The sequence below is a fragment of the Microcebus murinus genome, chromosome 11 (assembly GCF_040939455.1).
Source record: "Microcebus murinus isolate Inina chromosome 11, M.murinus_Inina_mat1.0, whole genome shotgun sequence".
In the NCBI taxonomy this organism is placed as follows: Eukaryota; Metazoa; Chordata; class Mammalia; order Primates; family Cheirogaleidae; genus Microcebus; species Microcebus murinus.
Genome location: NC_134114.1, coordinates 81,125,155 through 81,137,468, shown reverse-complemented (window position 1 = coordinate 81,137,468; position 12,314 = coordinate 81,125,155). Strand labels below are relative to the sequence as shown.

General features: G+C 37.9%; 1 protein-coding gene across 1 annotated transcript in view; it reads left to right on the top strand.

Moving 5' to 3' along the window:
- FBXL17 (F-box and leucine rich repeat protein 17) overlaps window positions 1–12,314 on the top strand; it is a 488,282-nt gene that overhangs the window by 140,207 nt on the left and 335,761 nt on the right. The window lies entirely within an intron of this gene.

Genomic DNA, 12,314 nt, shown 5'->3' with positions numbered 1-12,314 from the left:
GGGGGTGAAAAGAAGGCCTTGAATTGGTCCTGAGGTCTTGAGTGAGATTAGGTAGTCACCCTCCTAACTCTCCCACATTAGTTTTTCAGTTCACTTCAAACATATCAGTGAAGAATCAAAGTATTACTGTTGCCTTCTTTGAAACTTTTGACCATAGTTTTGTGAAGCCATTTATCTAATTCTTAGTCGTTACTTCTTTGTGCCACTTGGAACCAATATTAATAGTTCAGTTTTTCTTGGCATTAAAGTCATTTTTTCAATATTGAATTAACAAGCCATTGACACACATCAAAACAGTACTTCATTCACTCATTTTTATTTTTTGAGCTCCCATTATGTGCGAGGCCCTTAACCAAGCTGGATATAGAGTAGCGAACAGGATAGATGGAGAAATCATTACATAGTGAGCAAGGAAAGGGGAGAGTGAGATCAAATGAGTTAGAAGAGATGGGGAGGAGTCAGATCATCCAGGGCCTTTTGGGTTATAGAAGGAGTTTGGATTTTATTCTGAGTGTCATTGGTACCACTGGAAGATTTTGAATAGCAGACTGATGTGATCTGATTTGTGCTTTTTGAAAGGTTGTTCTTGCTTGCTCGGTGGAGAACAGATTGATGGGTAAAGAGTGCCAGAAGGGGGTCCATTATATAGGTTATTGAAGATATCCAGGGGAAGAATGACATACAAGGACCATGATGGGGGCAATAGAGATGGCAAAGAGATAACCTGAGCATGTACTCAAGGCCATCTTCAGTACTGGTATTTTGGAGGGTTCCGTTAGCCCTTGCTGTTAGATATAGTCATAGGACTGTTTCTGGGTTGATTCCATAAAAATAATTAAGAGAACTATTAAAAGTGTAAATATCTGAGCCCTGAATTAGTAGGTCTGGGGTGAAGTCTAGGGAAAACTATTTTTTTTTTTTTTAGTTTCTGATCAAGGTTGAAAAATACTGTTATATTGTTTGGTATACTCATGTAGGACTACACAGAATAGCTGTATAATGCCAGTAGTATTAAAATATCCAAATATTGTTCTGCCTTTTTAGAATAAATACTACAAATTTGTTTCCCCTTAACATATGCTAGCAATCATTCCTATAAGCTAATCTTTCAGCACAGATTACAAAACTCCTCTCATTGAATCAATCTTATTCTGATAGATAAAGATAGATTGCTCTTCCCATGGTCTAAGAAAACTTCCAGTTTTAAAATAGGAATAAATTGTATTTCTTTATTTAGAATCCTGAAATGTATATCAAAGCTCTTCCTGTCCTTACTTTTTTTTCTTTGTTAATTTTAATCCTTTCTAGATAAACATGCTTCCTTGGGTTCCAGTAACTACTTCTGTGGTTTTATAATTTACTACCATTAATTCAGCTTCTTCCACACCTCTGAATTAGATTACTCTAACCCTCTACTATGCTTCATTCTGTTGGGGGTGTTCTCAGGATATACAAAACTATCACAGCATCAGACTATACCTGTTTTATCTGTAGGAGAGAAAAACAGTAACCAAAGGGTAGCACTTCTTTTAGAAAATTCCCTAAAAAGTAGACCCATTATGCCTTGATCTCTGGCATTCTACTTCTCTGGGTGAATGGGAGGCCTAGAATTTACTCTTACATATGAGTGAGATTAGTGCCACAAAAGGAATCACATCCTAATTGGTATGCCAAAAAGCATGGGTTTCAAAACCTGAAAGACCAATGTTTAAATCTTCTCTTTGCCACCTGCTAGTGGTTTGATTTGGGGGAAGTTGATTAGTAATAGGCTTATTTTAGTCACCTATTAAATAGGGATAATAATGCCTCTCAAGACTATTATGAGGGTCCTGTATGAAGAACAGAGAGGACCTTAGGCACACACTAAGGCCTTAGTAAATGTAGCTTTTTTTTTTTTTTTTTTTGAGACAGAGTCTCACTTTTGTTGCCCAGGCTAGAGTGAGTGCCATGGCGTCAGCCTAGCTCACAGCAACCTCAAACTCCTGGGCTCAAGCGATCCTCCTGCCTCAGCCTCCCAAGTAGCTGGGACTACAGGCATGTGCCACCATGCCCGGCTAATTTTTTGTATATATATTTTTAGTTGGTCAATTAATTTCTTTCTATTTTTAGTAGAGACGGGGTCTCACTCAGGATGATTTCGAACTCCCAACCTCGAGCAATCCGCCCGCCTCGGCCTCCCAGAGTGCTAGGATTACAGGCGTGAGCCACCGCGCCCGGCCAATGTAGCTATTTTTTATTGTCTATTTCCTCTTCAACTGTTTTTATTGTCTATTTCCCCTTGAATTCAAACTTTGAGTTAGTGTGATCTATCTGTAGAGACTCAGTCTTAGGGTTTAGAAGTAAAGTAATCCACAATCCAGAATCACATTTATAAACAGTAACTCTCCAAGCAAAACTAATGATGGATAATGCCCATCTTCTCTTTATCTCTCCTCCAGTCAAGAGTTTCTTAGTCATACATGGCCATTTCCACCACAGTGGCTATTATAGTTGCCCCATATGTTAGATTTTTTAAGCCTATTATTTCTGCCTCTGTAGGGGCTTCTCTCTTGTCCCTACATTTGATCTCACCTGAAACCATCCTCAAAAGATTTCTGATTGAGTGCAACCTTCAAGAACTTATGAGAAGCAAAATCTTCCTCCTTTACCCTTTTACACCATGTGTTTTTGGTTTTCATATGCCTCAGGTATAGCTGCTAGTGAAAGCCCCTTTAACAATTTTTTTTTTTTTTTTTTTTTTTTGAGACAGAGTCTCACTTTGTTGTCCAGGCTAGAGTGAGTGCCGTGGCATCAGCCTAGCTCACAGCAACCTCAAACTCCTGGGCTTGTGTGATCCTTCTGCCTCAGCCTCCCGAGTAGCTGGGACTACAGGCATGCGCCACCATGCCCGGCTAATTTTTTTTTATATATATATCAGTTGGCCAATTAATTTCTTTCTATTTATAGTAGAGACGGGGTCTCGCTCTTGCTCAGGCTGGTTTTGAACTCCTGACCTTGAGCAATCCGCCCGCCTCGGCCTCCCAAGAGCTAGGATTACAGGCGTGAGCCACAGCGCCCGGCCTTTAACAATTCTTGAACTGAAGCTCTACTAGGATCTTTATTTGTGCTTGTATTATTCAGGCTTTTAATGGTCCTCTAAACTCTGGCACACAGATATTCCTTATCACCAGTGCTTTCTGGTGTAACACCCAATGCACCTACTTCCTTTTCATGCAGATGTAAACGTACAGCTTGGCTTTTAGAATGCCAGCCTAAGAAGATAATCTTTCCCTACCTCTGCCATATAAATCATGTTGAATCTGAGCATTGTCTTTCTCTTTGTTTGTATCATAGCCTTGACTGAAAGATCAAAATCTATTTTGCAAGCTGATCGCATTCTTCCCTAATTTTCTGATGCTTCTTTCCAAATCCTGAGTCACATTTCTGTCTGCATACTAATTCTCACCTATTGCCTGAATTTCCCAGAGTCTGTGAGTAAGTCTGATTCTTCAAATCCAGGCTGGAGCTTTAAAATTCCTGTATAATAATCTTTTCAACAAAAGGTTCTAGGAAAATTGGAAATATATATGTAAAAAATGGACCTTTACCCCTTTGTTACACCATACATAACTCCAAGAACACAATAGACCTAAATGTTAGAACTAAGAACACTATTAAGAAAATGAAAATACAAGGTATAGAGTGGAAGGAAATATTTGTGAAACAAATATCTGATAAAGGACTTATCTTCAGAATGTATAAAGAATTCTTGCAACTAAGTAAGACAACTCAATTTTTTAAAATGAACAAAAATTAAACATATATATAACTGAGCAGTTCCACTCATAGATATTTATACTAAAGAAGAATGAAAATATATATCTGTACAAAATGTGTATGTGAATGATCACAGCAGCATTATTTGTCAAAGTGGAAACAATTCAAATATTTATCAGTCAGTGAACTGATAAACAAGATGTCATGTATCTTTACAGTGTATTTCCACTCAGTGATAAAACGAACTACTGATACATGTAATAGCATGGATGTACCTCAAAAATATTATGCTGGTGAAAGAAGCTAGAGGCAAAAGACTCCTTATGATATAATTCTATTTATATGAAATTTCTAGAAAAGGTAAAAGTATAGAGATAGAATGTAGATCAGTTGTCTCATGGGGGTGAGAGATGTGATTGACTGCATAAGAGCATAAAGAATAAAGAGAATTTTGAGGGTAGTGCAATGAAAGTGTTCAAAAACTGGATTGTGGTGATGGTTGCATAACTATACAAACTTATTAAAACTCAGTGAACTTGAACTATACTTTTAAAATTGATAGATTTTATGGTATGTAAATCGTACCTCAATAAAACTGTTAAAAAATTCACCATAGTGCATGGGTTATGGCGTAGCTGTTTAGTTTTTCCTTCATCTCACCCCTAGAAGATGACATAGTCCTTCATCTCTTGAGCAATATTTTTCAAGCTTTAAGGTGCATAAGAATCACCTGAGGATCTTGTTAAAATGCAGATTAGGATTCAGTAGGTCTGTGCCAGGGCCTAAGATTTTGTATTTTTAACAAGCTCCAAGGTGAAGCTAATGCTGCTGGTCTGAGAGCCACACTCGGAACAGAAGGCCTTAGAATTCATTCATAACCCAGCCTGCACATTAGAATCTCCTGGGAAGCTTTTAAAATAAAATTGGTGCAGATCTCCACCAAAAAATTAAGTCAGAAAGCTCCTCCACTTATTCTAGTATGCAAACAATTTCAGAACCTGGACCAAATGGGATACTTGCTACCATAATAAGTAAGAAATTTTCACTTATGTCTCCCTCACTCCTACCTACAGTTGAGGTCATAACCTAGAGCCCCTAAATTATGACTGGGATCCCTTACAATAATCAGGAGAATAAACTAGCATGCTTTAACTACACTGTTTTTGAATAGTCTCTTACACATATCAACCCCTTAGTCCTGGCTAAGAATCAGAATACAGAAGAAAGACGACCTGGGATGATTATGATAGTAATAGTTGCAATCTACTGAGCATTTACAATGTGCCATGCATTGTTTAAACCATTTTACCCTCATGTTTTAGCCTGTGAGGTAGGTACTGTTATTTTATCCATATTACAGAAGGAACAAAGTATAGAGAGGTGAAATGATGTGTTCAAAATCACACAGTAAGTGGTCCAGATGGGATTTGAAACTAGACAGTCAGACTCCAAGGTCCCAAAGGAGCTGACACCACTAGTACCTGCCTCCTGCAATCTATAGTTGTGTTACTGCCAGACATTCTGCCCCAAACCCCGAATCAACCTTCTGTCTTTGGGCCTGGAGCCTGGACACCAGCCAAATCTCCAATGCTCTTTTATGAGTCTCCTAAACATACCCAAGCTTACTAAGAGTGTTTCTGTACCCTAACATCTTACTCTGGGCTTGCTTTCTAGGGCTCTGTTGATGTTGGAGGTTCCTCTAGGCTGTATGATTGCTTGAACTGAATGAGAAAGACCCACGAAGAGAATTTTTAAGCCTTTTTTTCTGATAGTTCTGGCCTCTTGGACCTGAGTTTTCTTATGTCCTTAATCCTTTTCTGAGTTCCTCTTCCATCCTCAAAGATGGATATAGGAAAGATTTGATGTTAGACTGAGATTGAATAGGGTGTTTAACCAACTGACCATGTATTTAACCTCTGTTACCTTTTTTTTTTTGTTTTTAATAGCAACTCAGTTTCATTGAAGCTTCTGGCAATTTTAGTGTCTTAAATATTCTTTGTTAACATAATGCCTTCAGAAAGCTGAGTGTCAGGAAAGCCCATTTTTAATTTATGAATGGCACCCTTAGTCTTAATATGCTTAAACATACTTTACTTTTGAGGGCAGAATTAATCTTTTATCAGATGTATCATGGATGCCGTTGGTTTCATTATTTTAGGAAAATGTTCTTGTGATTGTTTTAGAATTAATGCTACTCACATACCTCTATTTTCCAATATCTGTTCAGCATAGATAAGATACAAAAGAGTCACCCATATTAAAGCTAATGCAAAAGAGATGTAAGTTGCTGTTTGAAAACTAACAAAGATGTTTTCCTTGTTGATTTCCTCTTGACTGTGAAGAAAGTGAAACTGAAAATAAGCATATGATAGAGATATTTGGACTTTCTTTTATAAGCTACATCTTTGTGAAACCATGAAGAAAATTTTAGCATAATTACAAGAAGATAATTTTATACATAGAAATTTCTAGGTGGTAGGTATGACAAAAAAGGAATTTTATTCTCTTGTTCATTTAAAGCAGTCCTGGTTAGAAATACCAAACACTGTCAGTGTAATTTCTTTGCAGCACTGAAGTCTTAAGCTTTCACATACCTAAGAGACATTTGGGGACTTGTTAAAAATACAGATCCTTGGACAAAATCAATGTATGTAAATCAGTAGCATTTCTATATACTAATAACAGTCAAGCTGAGAGTCAAAAGACTCTGTACCATTTATAATAGCTACAAAGAAAATAAAATACTTAGGAATATACTCAACCAAGGAGGTGAAAGTTCTCTACATGGAGAACTACAAAACACTGATGAAAGAAATTGCAGGTGACACAAACAAATGGGATGACATCTCAAGCTCATGGATTGGTAGAATCAACATTATTAAAATACCCATAGTGCCCAAAGAGATTTACAGATTCAGTGCAATCCCCATCAAAATACCAATATCACATTTTGCAGATCTAGATAAAATAACTCCATATTTCATTTGGAACCCCCCCCCCCAAAAAAAAAGCCTGAATAGCCAAAGAAATCTTAAGCAAAAGGAATAAATCTGAAAGTATCACATTACCAGACTTCAAATTATACTACAAGGCTATAGTAACCAAAATAGTATAAAAGTAGACACATAGACCAATGAAACAGAATAGAGAACCCACATATAAAACCATCTACCTACGGCCAACTGATCTTTGACAAAGCAGACTATATATACTGGGGAAAAGAAGCCCTATTTAATAAATGTTGCTGGAGAAACTAGATAGCCATATGCAGAAGAATGAAACAGGACCTCTCACCATATACAAAAATTAATTCAAGATGGATAAAAGACTTAAATGTAAGGCATGAAACCATAAAAATTCTAAAAGAAAATGTAGGAAAAACTCTTTTATACATCGGCCTAGGCAAAGAATTTATGACTAAGACACCAAAGGCAAATACAGCAACACCAAAAATAAATAACTTGGACTTGATTAAATTAAAAAGCTTTTTACAGCAAGGCAGAATCAACAGAGTAAATTGGCAACCTACAGAATTGGAGAAAATATTTGCACACTATACATCTGATACAGAGCTAATATACAGAATCTACAAAGAACTGAAACAAATCAGTATGAAAAAAACCCAGACAATTCTATTAAAAAGTGGGCAAAAGATATGAATAGAAGTTTTCTAAAAGATAGACAAATGTCCTACAGACATATGAAGAAGTACTCAGCATTACTAATCAGGGAAATTCAAGTTAAAACCACAATGAGATATCACCTTACCCCTGTCAGAATGGCTGTTATTAAAAAGTCTAAAAACAGTAGATACTGGCTTGGATGCAGAGAGAAAGGAACACTTATTATGCATGTTGGTAGGACTGCAAATTAATACAACCTCTATGGAATAGTGTGGAGAATTCTCAAAGAAATAAATGTAGACTCGCTATTCTTGCTATTTGACCCAGCAATCCCACTACTGGGTATCTACCCAAAGGAAAAGAAGTCATTTTTTTTTTTTTTTTTTTTTTTTTTGAGGCAGAATCTTGCTCTGTTGCCTGGGCTAGAGTGCAGTGGAGTCATCATAGTCATCATTGCAACTTAAAACTCCTCAGCTCAATTGATTTCTTCTGCCTCAGCCTCCTGAGTGGCTGGGTCTATGGGTGTGCGCCACCACATCTGGCTAATTTTTTTTATTTTTTTGTAGAGACGGTTTTCTTGCTTGGGCTTGTCTTGAACTCCTGGCCTCAAGCCTCTAGCATTGGCCTCTCAGAGAGCTAGTATTATAGGTGTGGACCAGTGCACCTGTCCCAAAAGTCATTTTATCAAAAAGACACCTGCACTTGAAAGTTTATTGCAGCACAATTCACACTCACAAAGATATGGAATCAACCCAAGTGCCCATCAGTTCATGAGTGGATTATGAAAGTGTAGTATATGTGTATGTGTGTGTGGGTGTACACACACACATACATACACACACACCATGGAGTACAACTCAGCCATATAAAGCTGCCGTCCTCAACCCCTGGGCCATGGACACATACTGGGCTGTGGCCTATTAGGAACTGGGATGCACAGCAGGAGGCAAGAGGCGGGCAAGTGAATGAAACTTCTTCTGTATTTATTTATAGCTGCTCCCGATTCCTTGTATCACTGCCTGAGCTCCTCATCCTGTTAGATCAGCAGTGGCATTAGATTCTGCATTATCATGAGTTGTATAATGATTTCATTATATATTATAATGTAATAACAATAGAAATAAAGTACACAATAAATGTAATATGCTTTAATCATCCTGAAACCATCAGCCTCCACAGCTCCCTGTCCATGGAAAAATTGTCTTCCATGATACTGGTCCCTGGTGCCAAAAAGGTTGGGGACCACTGATATAAAGGAATGAAATAATGTCTTTTGCAGCAGCTTGGGTGGAACTGGAGACCATTTATCCAAAATAAAGTATCTCAGGAATAGAAAGACAAACACCACATGTACTCTTTAATAATTGGGAGCTAATTGATGGCACACAGAGACACAAGGAGATATATATGTCATTGGAAATCAAGAAGGGAGGGAGAAGGAGGAGAGGGATAAAAACTGACCTACCAGGTACAATGAACACTGTTCGGGTGATGACCACACCGAAAGCACCAACTTAAGCATTACAAAAGTTATCCATGTAACAAAAACATTTGTATCCCCTTAATATTTTGAAATAATAAAAAAAATGCAGAACCTTGTGCCCTACCCCTTTTAGTTCTGAGTTTTTAATAAACTCCTAAGGGGATTGTAATAGATACTGTATTGAGGTTCTCCAGAGAAGCAAAACCATTAGGAGATTTTCTGTTTAGCATCTATCTATCTATCTATCTATCTATCTATCTATCTATCTATCTATCTATCTAGACATTATTATAAGAAATTGGCTTACATGATTATGGAAACTGAGAAGTCCCAAGATCTGCAGTCAGCAATTGGGATATGCAGGAGAGCCAATGGCATATAGTTCCAGTCCAAGTGTGAAGGCCTGAGAGTCAGGAGAGCCAGTAGTGTAAATTCAAGTCCAACTCTGCATCCAAAGTTAGGAGAAGACCCATGTTCCAACTGGCAGGTGGTTGGACAGAGAGAACACAAATTCTCCCTTACACAGACTTTCTGTTCTGTTCAGACCTTCAGTGGATTGGATGAGGCCCATGCACACTGGGGAAGACAATCTGCTTTATTCAGTCTAGTGATTTAATTGTGAATCTCACCCAGAAACACTCTCACAGAGGCACTCAGAATAATGTTTAACTGAATATCTGGGTACCCCATGGTGTGGCCAAGCTGACACATAAAATTAACTGTGACACACATCTAAGTTAAGAGTCACTTATGTGATAATGTCCCTTCTTTTTTTTTTTTTTAAAGAATTCATAATACACTATATCAGAGAAAATATAGCCCCTAGTATAATGCCATTTAAAAAATCAATATGTTAAAATAATACATATATACTCGATCTAAAAATTAATAAAAAGAAAAATTAAAAAGTGTGATGGACTGCATGGAAGGATGGAAAGAAAAATTATTCATCATTTATTTAAATATTCAGTTTCTTCCCACTAAGTGCCAGGGACTGTTCTAGATGCTGATGCTGTGTGATTGGGGCTGAGTAGTTGATCACCCTGGTTAGGTTGGTCAGCTGTCACAGTTTACCTCTACTGAGGGGTTTTCCAGGTTGTGGGACTTTCAGTGCTAGGAATGAGACTGTGCAAGGCAAACCAAAATGATTTGTTAGTCTAGTGGAAGGGGAGACTCATAATTATGCGTTATTCTGACAGGGGAAGACACACAACAAACTAAAGTGAATAAGTATGTAATATAATTAGGTAGTGATAAATGTTATGAAGAAAATCAAAGCAGGGTAAAAGATACAGTGACTAAGGGAGTTATTTGGTATGATTTTCAGCTAAGGTGGTCGTTGAGAATCTTAGGAGGTGACAGTGAAGCAGAGACAGGAATGACATGGAGTGAGCCATGTGACCATCTGGGCGGGGGATGCATTTGAGGCAGAGGGAAGAGCAAGTACAATGACTCTGAGACAGAGCTAGATGTGGCTTGTTTGAGAAAGACTTTGAGACCACTTTGGCTGGAGTAAGTGCAAGGGGTTGAGGTATGGAGGGGTATGAGGAGGTTGAGGTATGATTGGGGTCAAATTATCAAGACTCTTTATGGGCTGTGGTAAAGATTTGACATTTAAGTGTGATATTCTTATTCAGAACCATTGGAGCATTTTGAACAAGACAGTGACGTTAATTAGATCTTGTGGCTGCTGCAAGAAGAAAAAACAATAGAGGAAGAAGAGTGGAATCAGGGGTGGCAGTTAGGAGGCTCTTTCCATAGTTCAGGTAGCAGATGATTCGAACCATGAACTAAGGTGATAGTGGTGGCAAAGGAGAGAAGTAGCTAGATTTAGGACACATTTGGAAGAAGTGACAATGTTTCCTAGTAGACTTTAGATGGCATTTAGAATGAAAAAGTTTTGGCTTGAATATCTGGGTTGAAGAGTGATGCTATTCATGCAAATGTGAGCTCTAGGAAGAGCAAGCTCATTTTGGAATGTAAATATTTCTCCTCTGGACAATTTAAGTTTGAGATGGCCATAGGCATCCAAGGAGAATGCATAGGCAGTTTGGATATGGAAGTTTTAAATAGAGTATAGAGGTTTGGGCTGGAGATATCAACATGAGACCCATTAATATGTAGTTAGTATTTAGAGCCTTTAGATTTGATCATGTAGGGAATGAAGTAAGACAGAAAAGAGAAATGAGCAAAGAACTGAGTTGAGTTGGACTCAGCAAAGTGAATCAGAGCCAGTAGTAGGGAAGAAGGAAATCCAGGAGAGTGTGGTGCCCTAGAAGCTAATCAATGAATTGTTTCAAGAAGAATCATCAATTGTGTTAGAAGCTGCTGAAATGCTGTGATGAGAATTTAAGTTGATCATTTAATTTGATAGGATGGTGACAATTGAATAATAGGGAGAAAAGCCTGATTCAAGTGAGATCAAAAGAGAGTAGAAAATGTGTGTATCAGTTTGCTAGGGCTGCTGTGACAAAGTACCACAAACTAAATGGTTTAAACCGTAGAAATTATCGTGTCATACTTCTGGAGGCTACAAATCCAAGATCAAGGTATTGCCAACAGTGCCATGTTCCTCCTGAAGGCATGAGAGAGGATCTGTTTCAGGCCTTTTCCTCATAGCTTCTGCTACTTTTTGGGTGATCTTTGGCATTCCTTGACCTGTGGCAGCATAACTCCAGTCTTCACATGGCATTCTGCCTGTGTGTCCAACCGTGTTCCAGTTTCCTCTTTTTTTATATAAATACTAGTTGTATTAGATTGAAGACCCACCTCACTCTGGTATGATTTCATCTTAACTATCTATAACTGTCCTATTTCCAAATAAGATCACATGCTGAGGTACTGGGGGTTAGGACTTCAAAATATGAATTTTAGAGGGATATATTTTAACCCATAACAATGTGATATAGCCATACAATTGAATATTATTCAGCAATAAAAAGGAATAAAGTGCTGATACATGCTACAACATGGATGAACCTTGAAAACATTATGCGAAGTGAAAAACACCAATTATAAAAAGGTCACAAATTGTATGGTTCCAATCTATATAAAGTATCCGGAATAGGTAAATCCACAGAGACAGAAAGTTGCCAGGATTGGAGGTAGTGGGGAGTAGGGAGGTGACTGCTAATGGGCATGAAGTTTCTTTCTAGGGGTGGTGAATGTGTTCTGGTATTAGGTGTTGGTAATGGTGCATAACCGTGTGAATATACTTAACTGTACTTTTTGGAAGGGCAAATTTTATGGTATGTGAATTAAATGTCAATAAAATATGTCTATACACATACATACACATACACACCACACACACATAGAGAGAGAGAGAGAGGAGGGAGGGAGGGAGGAAGGAAAGGGGAGGGGAAAGGGGAAGGTGAAGAAGTGGAGATAGCCAGTGCCAACATCTCTTTGAGGCATTTTCTATGAAAAACATGGGGGTGAGGATAGATGTG